Source organism: Coenobita brevimanus, chromosome 52 (assembly GCF_032717465.1).
Source record: "Coenobita brevimanus isolate Jiangsu-jjx chromosome 52, ASM3271746v2, whole genome shotgun sequence".
NCBI classification, from domain to species: domain Eukaryota; kingdom Metazoa; phylum Arthropoda; class Malacostraca; order Decapoda; family Coenobitidae; genus Coenobita; species Coenobita brevimanus.
Genome location: NC_137005.1, coordinates 23,013,350 through 23,022,196, shown reverse-complemented (window position 1 = coordinate 23,022,196; position 8,847 = coordinate 23,013,350). Strand labels below are relative to the sequence as shown.

Sequence of the window (8,847 nt, the reverse complement as noted above, 5' to 3'; positions counted from 1 at the left end):
TGTGGCCTGGTTATAGAACTCCATAAATGTTCCGGAACTGTTTCGAAACATACCATGACATGTTACTGTAACCTTGTTCCGTAACACAAAGTTACGGAATATTCGGCAGTGTGGACATACCCTTAGTCAGTCTTTCATTCTCCATTCTCTCCACATGTCCTTCAGAGAGAGAAAGAGAGAGAGAGAGAGTCTGGGCATAGGCAAGGCAATCCGTTACATAAGGCCCAGCAGTTTTCCAACGTGCCACTCACTTTCACATGTCACCACTTGAACGTAAAAACCCACTGGCCATATTGAATACAAGCTAGGGGTGTCTCATTCACGACTGGCATAATAGTATTAGCGAGAGTGTTTTTATTACATGTCGATGGGGCTTTTGGAAGATAAAATCAGTTTTAACGAAATGCACATCATTTCTCAGTTGCTTTGCCTTGGTCTGTGATCGAACTCACGTTTTTTCAGACAGCAATTGATTTTTCTAAACACGTGACCATCACCTTCCCTGCCAAATATGCTCCACTGCAACGATACGAGCATAAAGCACTACTTATTTCACCAGTATTTACCCTACAACAACTGCAGGACGTTTTGAGGTTCATGGGGAACTTTTAATGTTCTCAACCTCCTGCAGCTATGCATTTGGCGTCTTAACTCGGCACAGATTAAATACTTTCTTTGCAAATAATGACAGACGACTTTAAGGTCGATTCACACACATCAGTGCCGTATCAGTACCGCGTCAGTTCAGTGTCAGTGATATCCGTGTCGCTTCCGTGGCGTCTATTCACACATATCCGTGGTGACGCCGTACTGCATGGTCAGTGATTTCCAAGATGGCAAAGTTTACAGACGTGGACTTGGCAATGATTGCCATAATTCTTGATGAAGAGGAGGAGGCAGAACAAAATGAAAAAAAGAAAGTGGGTACATGAAGCGTGGAAGAAAAGAGAAACTGAAGGAGAGTTTGCGACTCTGTACAAGGAACTAATTGATGATGAAACAAAATTTTTCCAGTACTTCTGAATGTCCAAAAACTGCTTCAGGATATTGCTCAGTAAAATAGACTCACCTGAAGAAGCAAGACACCCACTGGAGAAAGGCAATAACACCAAAGGAACGATTAGCAGTCGGCTTGAGGTAAAATAATACACGGTCTTTGTAGTTGGTTAATTACTGTAATTATATATTTAAACCCATACTGGAGATTTTATTCACATAAAAATAAAAAGATTATTTTTATACGAAGTGACAGTACATCAATTTCTATTAAAAAGCCTAAATTCATCCTAATTCAGGTTTGATTCTCCATGTTAGCAATTACTAGAATGTTTTAAGTTGTTTATTGAAGAGTTAAAAATTTTGAAAAGTTGAAAAGTAGTTCTGCAAGGAATTGGCGCTGTTTGGAATTGATGCATCAGCATATTGCTTCTGATACTTATCTTCATATGCTGTATGTTCTTGCAATGGTTGAGGTGAGGGATGCGGAGTCGAAGCTGATGATGTGGAGGCTGAAGGCTCACATTGTCTTTCAAATGAATGTTGATTGATAAGCATTTGCATTTCATATTTCTGTACAGTGGCAAATATTTCCGATTTTGCTACATTCAAATAATAAGGGGTTAAAGTTTTCAGAGTTGGAGCAATACCTGCTAGAAATGCGTCAACAGGGTGTGATGTGGTTTGATTTTCTTGCTTATTGATCAAGTACTCCATTAATTTTGCAGAAGCTGTTTGTTGAGGTGCCACTTTCTTTTTTGCTAATTTTCCTGTTGATGGCTTAACTGTAGCTTCAAAAGTCGGCTTTGGTGAGGGCGATGGTTGTCTGCATATCTTCATGTAGGCCTCCGTCCAATACTGTTGGTTCCCCTGCATCAATCTGAATGGCCTCTTCTTCGTCCTCCTGTTGTTGTACAACATCGTTGTGATTGTTTCCTTCATCCTCTTGAATCGCGATGTTCCCCTTGGTTTCCCTTTCTTGGATGTATGTCTTTAAAAAGTTTAATTGCTCCGAAAATTTGTAAAGTTTTATTTTCTTTGCTCTTTGCCCACTCTTAGTTGAAATCTTCTTCAGAGATTTTCTGTAATTGTCTCTTATATTGTTCCATCTGCTTCTACATCATGAACCTGAAAAACATGTTACATTTCCTTCTTTCAGGTACCTAGCTACAGGGGATTCCCTAAGGACAATTTCATTCAGCTACCGCTTGGGGCATAGCACAGTGCACCAAATTGTCATGGACACTTGCAGGATAATAACAGAAAATCTCATGAGTGAAATGCTACCAAATCCTTCAACAGAGATGTGGAAATCCATTGCTAATGACTTTTCAACACTTTGGAATTTTCCTAACTGTTTGGGAGCTTTGGATGGTAAACATTTTACCATTCAGGCTCCCGCAAATAGTGGTTCTCTGTACTTCAACTATAAGAAGACATTTTCAGTTGTCTTGTTAGCGCTTGTTGATGCGCATGTAGGTGCATATGGGAAAAACAGTGATGGTGGAATTTTTGCAAATTCTGGTCTAGGCAAAGCACTTCAGCGGGGCACATTATCAGTACCAAGGAATGCTACATTGCCAGGCACAAATACTGAAGCTCCGTATGTAATGGTGGGTGACGAAGCCTTTCCTCTAAAAACTTATTTGATGCGACCATATCCGGGGCAAGATTTGGATATTTCTAGGCGTGTCTTTAACTACCGACTGTCTCGTGCCAGAAGAGTTGTTGAAAACACGTTTGGCATTTTGTCTCAAAAATTTAGAATATGTAACAGAAGAATTCAAGCAAAACCAGAAAATGTAGATCACATGATACTTGCAATGTGTATTTTGCATAATTTCATAAGAAAATATGATGTAGATACACGCCCATATGAAGTAAATGCAACAGTGCCTACAACTACAGAAGCAAGACTTCAAAATCTGCCTCTGCAAGGTGGAAATGCAACAAGAGATGCCTTAACTGTAAGGGAGCTGTACAAAGATTACTTTAATTCAGAGGCTGGATCTGTGCCATGGCAGTTTTCATGACTGCAAATTTGAAAATGACCTAGCCTAAGTTAGAGAAAGAGGGAAAAAAGCCTAGCAAATTTAAAGCTGACACATTTCATGTGACTAAAAGAATTAAGAATATATTAACTTCATCAGTAAAAGATAGGTGAAGATAGGTGAAGTGAGGTGAGGTGTGAGGAGGTGAGGTAACGTGTGGTGTGGTGTGATGGAGTGTGAGGTTAGGTGATTTGGTGTGATGTGTGGTGTGCTGTGATGTGATTAACTACATCAAATAAAAAGAGTACTTACCATCTACTTTCATTTCTTCTCCTATTTTATTCCATATATCTTGCTTGAAACTGCTATCCATATATTTAGATTGTGATAAATCGTACAGAACAGGATGGTTTCGCCCCAATTCAATAAGCAGTTCGTCATTCATTTTCTTCACACAGCTCCCACCCTCGTCCGACGTCCGTGAAAATCTAAAAAATATCGGTGGCGACGATATTAAACTTCACGGATCGGAGACGGAACTGACACTGAGAGTCAAAACACGGTACTGCGCCGGACGTGTGTGAACGCGCCGGCCGAATTCAAAGTAACGATATTTTTTTTTTCACTGACACTGAAGCACTGAACTGACACGGTACTGATACGGCACTGATGTGTGTGAATCGGCCTTTATTTAGAGGAGTGCATCACGGAGGCCGGTGAGTGATAATACTGTCATCACTGACATTTTCATGGTGGGAACAATTTTTATTTCAATTCCACAAGGCACCAGACGATTATATATACACCTTAGAGTGAGTCATGAGAGCCTAATGGATAATACCATTACCACTGACCCTTTCTTGGTCGAGGCATATTTGGTATTCTGTTCCAGATGACCCCAGACGTTTCGGCGGAGACTGAGTCTTGAGGCCCAGAGAGTGTAAAGACCTCGGCCGTATTACTAAAACTGAGTACAGGAAGATTTGGGTAAGTTTTGAAGGCCAAATAAAAAAGACCTGCGAGGATTGGAAGTAATTCGGTGAAATGTACAGCCATGGCTGAAAGTTCTTGACCAGGGGAAGGTGGAGAGCCACAGCCAATACTGGGCAGAACGTTCGAACAAGCTGACTTTCCAAACCCCAGCCAACATGGTCGCTCGCCGGTGAACGAGTTGTTAGTAGTTTTGCATGTAGTTCAGGGAACCGTAACTAATGCACCACCAATTGTTTTGGCCTGTTCTTTTTGTTGATAAGTCTGGCATACTCATGCATGTCATGAGGAATATTTGTAATAAGTAACCAATATTATTGCATGTGACGGCTCCAGTATAAATGATGAGGTGCGAATCACCGGTGAATAGGGGGTATATATATATATATATATATATATATATATATATATATATATATATATATATATATATATATATATATATATATATATATATATATATATATATAATGTGTCCGACTCTGGGCAAAGGCTTCAGGGCCTATATCTTGGGGGCAGTAGCCTATCCCAAGGCCCAGTAGTCCTCCTACACCTCCACATGTCACCACTTCGGCGCTAACACCCACCGTCCATATTGAATACATGCTAGGGCTGTCTCATACAGGACTGGTGTATTGATATTAGTGGGGGTATTTTTACGACATGTCGGCGAGTCATCTGGTAGATCAGGAAAGTCTGCTTTTAATGAAATTCAAATCCTTAAACTGTCCCCTGCCCCAGCCAGGATTCGAACCTGGGTCCATCAGGACTGCAAGCCGCCTAACTACCGATTCAATATATATATATATATATATATATATATATATATATATATATATATATATATATATATATATATATATATATATATATTATACTGACTAATACTCATGTGTTTCAGAATTTATTATCCAGGTAATATGAAAAGTAGATATGCAATGCAGAACGATAGATAGATAAGCCGTATGTTATTATGCAGTTTATAAAACCTTGTATGCAAATAAGTAAGATGTAATGAGTAACATGTCACATATAATGTTTATTATCTTACGTAAATCGTTACGTATTATGTTTTGCTAAACTAAATTTATTTGATTATTGAGAAATAAATGCAGGACAGTGGAAGAGGACAGCCCAGCAGCTTAATGGGGTATAGCATCAATTTGCTTATTTCCACAAATACCAATAGGACTCTGCTGTTCTACTTTATTATCCCTTCCCTTGTATTTGATCCATCCCCCATCAACGTCTCTAACCTGCTGCAGACGTGAGGGGAGAGAGTCCACCAGCTTGTAACTGATGTCAGGTGTCTGTCTAATACTCTCCCAGACTTCACTGGATTTCCCCTGCTTTGGTCTTCTCTTCTACCTCTCACTCACTTTTCATAATGCCCCATAAATTTTCGATTGGGTTGATACCATAACCCTTAGAGGGCTAGTCAAGGAGTCCTTGACCAGGGCGGGGTGGAGTCAATACTGGGCAGGGAATTCTAACAAGTTGATTTTCTAAACCCCTCCCAACATGGTCACTCACCAGTGAACGTGTTGTTAGTGGTTTTGCATTTGTAGTTCTGGGAAAACCCAGTGGCAGAGATGATGATGTGTGGCAGGAATTGATTAGACATCACTCATTGCTGAATGCATGGTCATAGATGGTGAGTTTGTGTGCTTCTGAGCTCTCCTCTAGCTTCCTAGGGCTACCTCACCGGCAACTAGCTTTATTTTTTTTTCATCCTTCTGGTGCGCGTTAGGCTAGCTAGTTTCTCACTTTCCTCCCCTCCCTGATAGCTTGGAACAGTAGGTGTCTGTTCCTGTATACTGAGATTACCTTTGCTTGCTGTCCACGGAGGGTCCCCCACACTGACCCTCTGGGACGTGCATTAACACGGTCGGGTCTCCCTGGAGTGGTTTGAGAGGGCAATTTCAGCCTTAGGTGTTTGGTCCCTGTGTGTTTTGTCCCTTGCTCGTTTTCCTCCTTTTCCCCACTTCCCCCCTTAGGGGGAAGTGGTCACTATGCCGGACCCTCCTACCGGCCTCCCCTCCCCTCGGTGGGAGGAGGTGGTCCTGACGAACCACAGACTGCCACACGGACTGACCATCCCCTGACTGAACGGCCCCAGACACGCACCCCAATGGACATCCCTGTAAATAATGCCAAAAATATCACCCTACATGCTCTTGGATCCACTTCATTGAGCAGTCTCAATCCTTTTCTTATCACGAGGGTGACTGATCACTGAGCGGGGGAAGTGGGACAAGTAAAAAAAACCTGCCAATGGTGACCTCTTGATTAAAACTGTCAAATCCTCCCAGGTTCATGACTTAATGAAACTGCGCAGATTTCACTGTTACGATGTTGAGCTGAGGATCCCGCATGCCATGAATTCCTGCAAGGGTGCCATCACTTGCAGGGACCTCATGACCATGGAAGAGGAAGAGATCGTACGTGAACTTGCTCAGCAAGATGTGATTGATGCCCGATTTATCACTCGTTTTGTGGAAGGTGTACGGATGAAGACTGCAACGATCATCTTGATATTTGGCAATGTGAATCTCGCAACCAACTTAAAAGTCGAGTATGAAATTATCAACGTCAGGCCATTTATCCCTAATCCTCTTCGGTGTTTGCAATGTCAGTTACATGGATATAATGATAAGACTTGTCGGGCTTCACAGTCAGTGTATGGCAAACGTGCAACACAGGGTCACGATGGTGAACATTGCACATCAGAGACTGTCTGTTGCTTTCATTGCAAGGATGCTCAGTCCACTTCCTCTAGGGACTGTCACAAGTGGAAGGAGGAGAAAGTGGTCTGTGCAGTGAAACCAACAGAGGGTATCTCCTATTACGAAACAAGGATAAAGGTGAAGGAGTTGCATGCAACTCCAAAGCCGAATAGGTCCTATGCTTCGCCGGTGATGTCCCGTCCCATGATGTGCTCTGTTGAAACACAGACTGACCCTGAACCGGTTCCTCTTGCAATGCACTCGACCTCTCCATCTCAGCCTTCTGTCCAGTCCAGCTCTCAAACTGACATCCCCACTGCAACTTCCTACTCTCAGGCTGCTGCTGCCTCTCAGTCAGTAAAGCCTAAACAGGAGTCCCGACAACTCTAGTAAGAGTAATATGACCACTCTTACGAAACAGTCACGTCCTCATGTCCTTCCTGCTCCTGGTCCAGCGAGGGAGAAAAGGGTTAGCTCTTCCTCGGGGGGCTCTGGGAGCCTGGTTATTGATGATCAATGTATGGAGGTTTCCGTTAGTAAGCACCGGGATAGGTCCCCCAGTAGCCACTTGCCTGGTGGCGGGTGGCATAAAAAAGCTAAGCACACTGGCCCCTCTCGTAAATCTTAAACCGCTGCATTCACTGTGTTGCTATGGAATTGTAGGAGTCTTGGGAATAAATTCCACATTATAGCAATTTTGCTATCTATACATGGGCCAGACGTTGTTTGTTTACAGGAGATGCGCTTGGAGGATGACCCTGATCCTCCCCAGTTCTAACACTACCATTCGTATAGAAGATATGATGGTCATGGAGTCACCATATACACCCGCAAATCACACCCACAAATGGAAGTGATTCTAAATTCCACTCTGGAAGCTGTCGCGTGCAGAGTAAAATTTAATAACACGTGTCTGTCTATTTGCTCTACCTACTGTCCTCCCCATGGTCCCAATGATGGTGATGCTTTCACTTCATTAGCCCATCAACTTCCGGGTCATAAATTAATTTTAGGCGATTTTAATGCCCATCACTGTCAATGGGGAAGTTTGAGGAGGTAGAGGGGAGCAAGTAGCTGACCTCATATTACAGTCAAACCTTTGTCTTCTAAACAATGATAGACCGACTCGTGTGGACAACAGCACTGGTTACATGTCTGTCCTTGTCATCTCCTGATATACACACTAACATCTTTTGGAACCAATATGATGACTCGATGGGTAGCAATAATTTTCCAATCTGTCTTTCTTATGCACGCAAAGATTCTCTGCCTCCTCCACCATCGAAATTTATCTTTAAGAAAGCAGATTGTGGGTACTACTCACGGATCGCCAATCTAGATATATCGGGAGATAACATGAATGAGAAAGTTGCATACCTACAGACTTCCATTATACCTGCAGCTGAGGCTGCTATTCCCAAGACATCTACAATTCCAAACAAGTGTAGAGTTTCGTGGTGGACACCAGATTGCCAACAAGCACTCACTAAATGCAATAGGAGATACAGGATTTTTGAGAATCAGTCAACAGAACCAAACTTTATTGCCTACAAAGCAGCTAAGGCTGAGGCACGGAGGACAATTAAAGTGGCAAAACGGAATAACTGGTGTAGTTCTGTGTCCACGGTGAATCGCACCACCCCACTAAGTTAGGTCTGGTCCACCATAAATGTACTTAACAACACGTACACCCGGTCACCAATCACCACACTTGAGGTGGCAGGGAATGTCATTGACGATCCCGTGGACATTGCCAATACTATCGCCGACCATTTTGCCCAGGTAAACAGCTCAGCCAACTACGATCCTCGTTTTCTCCACCATAAGCGCACGGCTGAGCTGCAAAACTTAGACTTTGCCACGGAAGACTGAGATACTAGCCACAACTCCGAATTTACATTAGATGAACTTCTCCTTGCCCTAATATCCTGTAAAGGCTCCAGTCCCGGTCCATCCATCATTACATACGGTATGATTCGGCATCTTACTCAGGCCAACCTGAGTAAGCTGTTATCGGTATACAATGAGATTTGGGCATCTCGAATGTTCCCAAGCTCATGGCACTAAGCGCACGTCATATCAATTCCTCGCCAGGACGGTTGACTTACGAGTCCCAGTTCGTTTCGACCTATTGCACTGACTGA

At 42.7% G+C, this 8,847-nt stretch overlaps 1 pseudogene; it reads right to left on the bottom strand.

Annotated features, from left to right (window-relative positions):
* Positions 1-1,350: 1,350 nt before the first annotated feature.
* On the bottom strand, positions 1,351-3,432 carry LOC145400508 (uncharacterized; annotated as a pseudogene).
* Between the last annotated feature and the right edge of the window lie 5,415 nt (positions 3,433-8,847).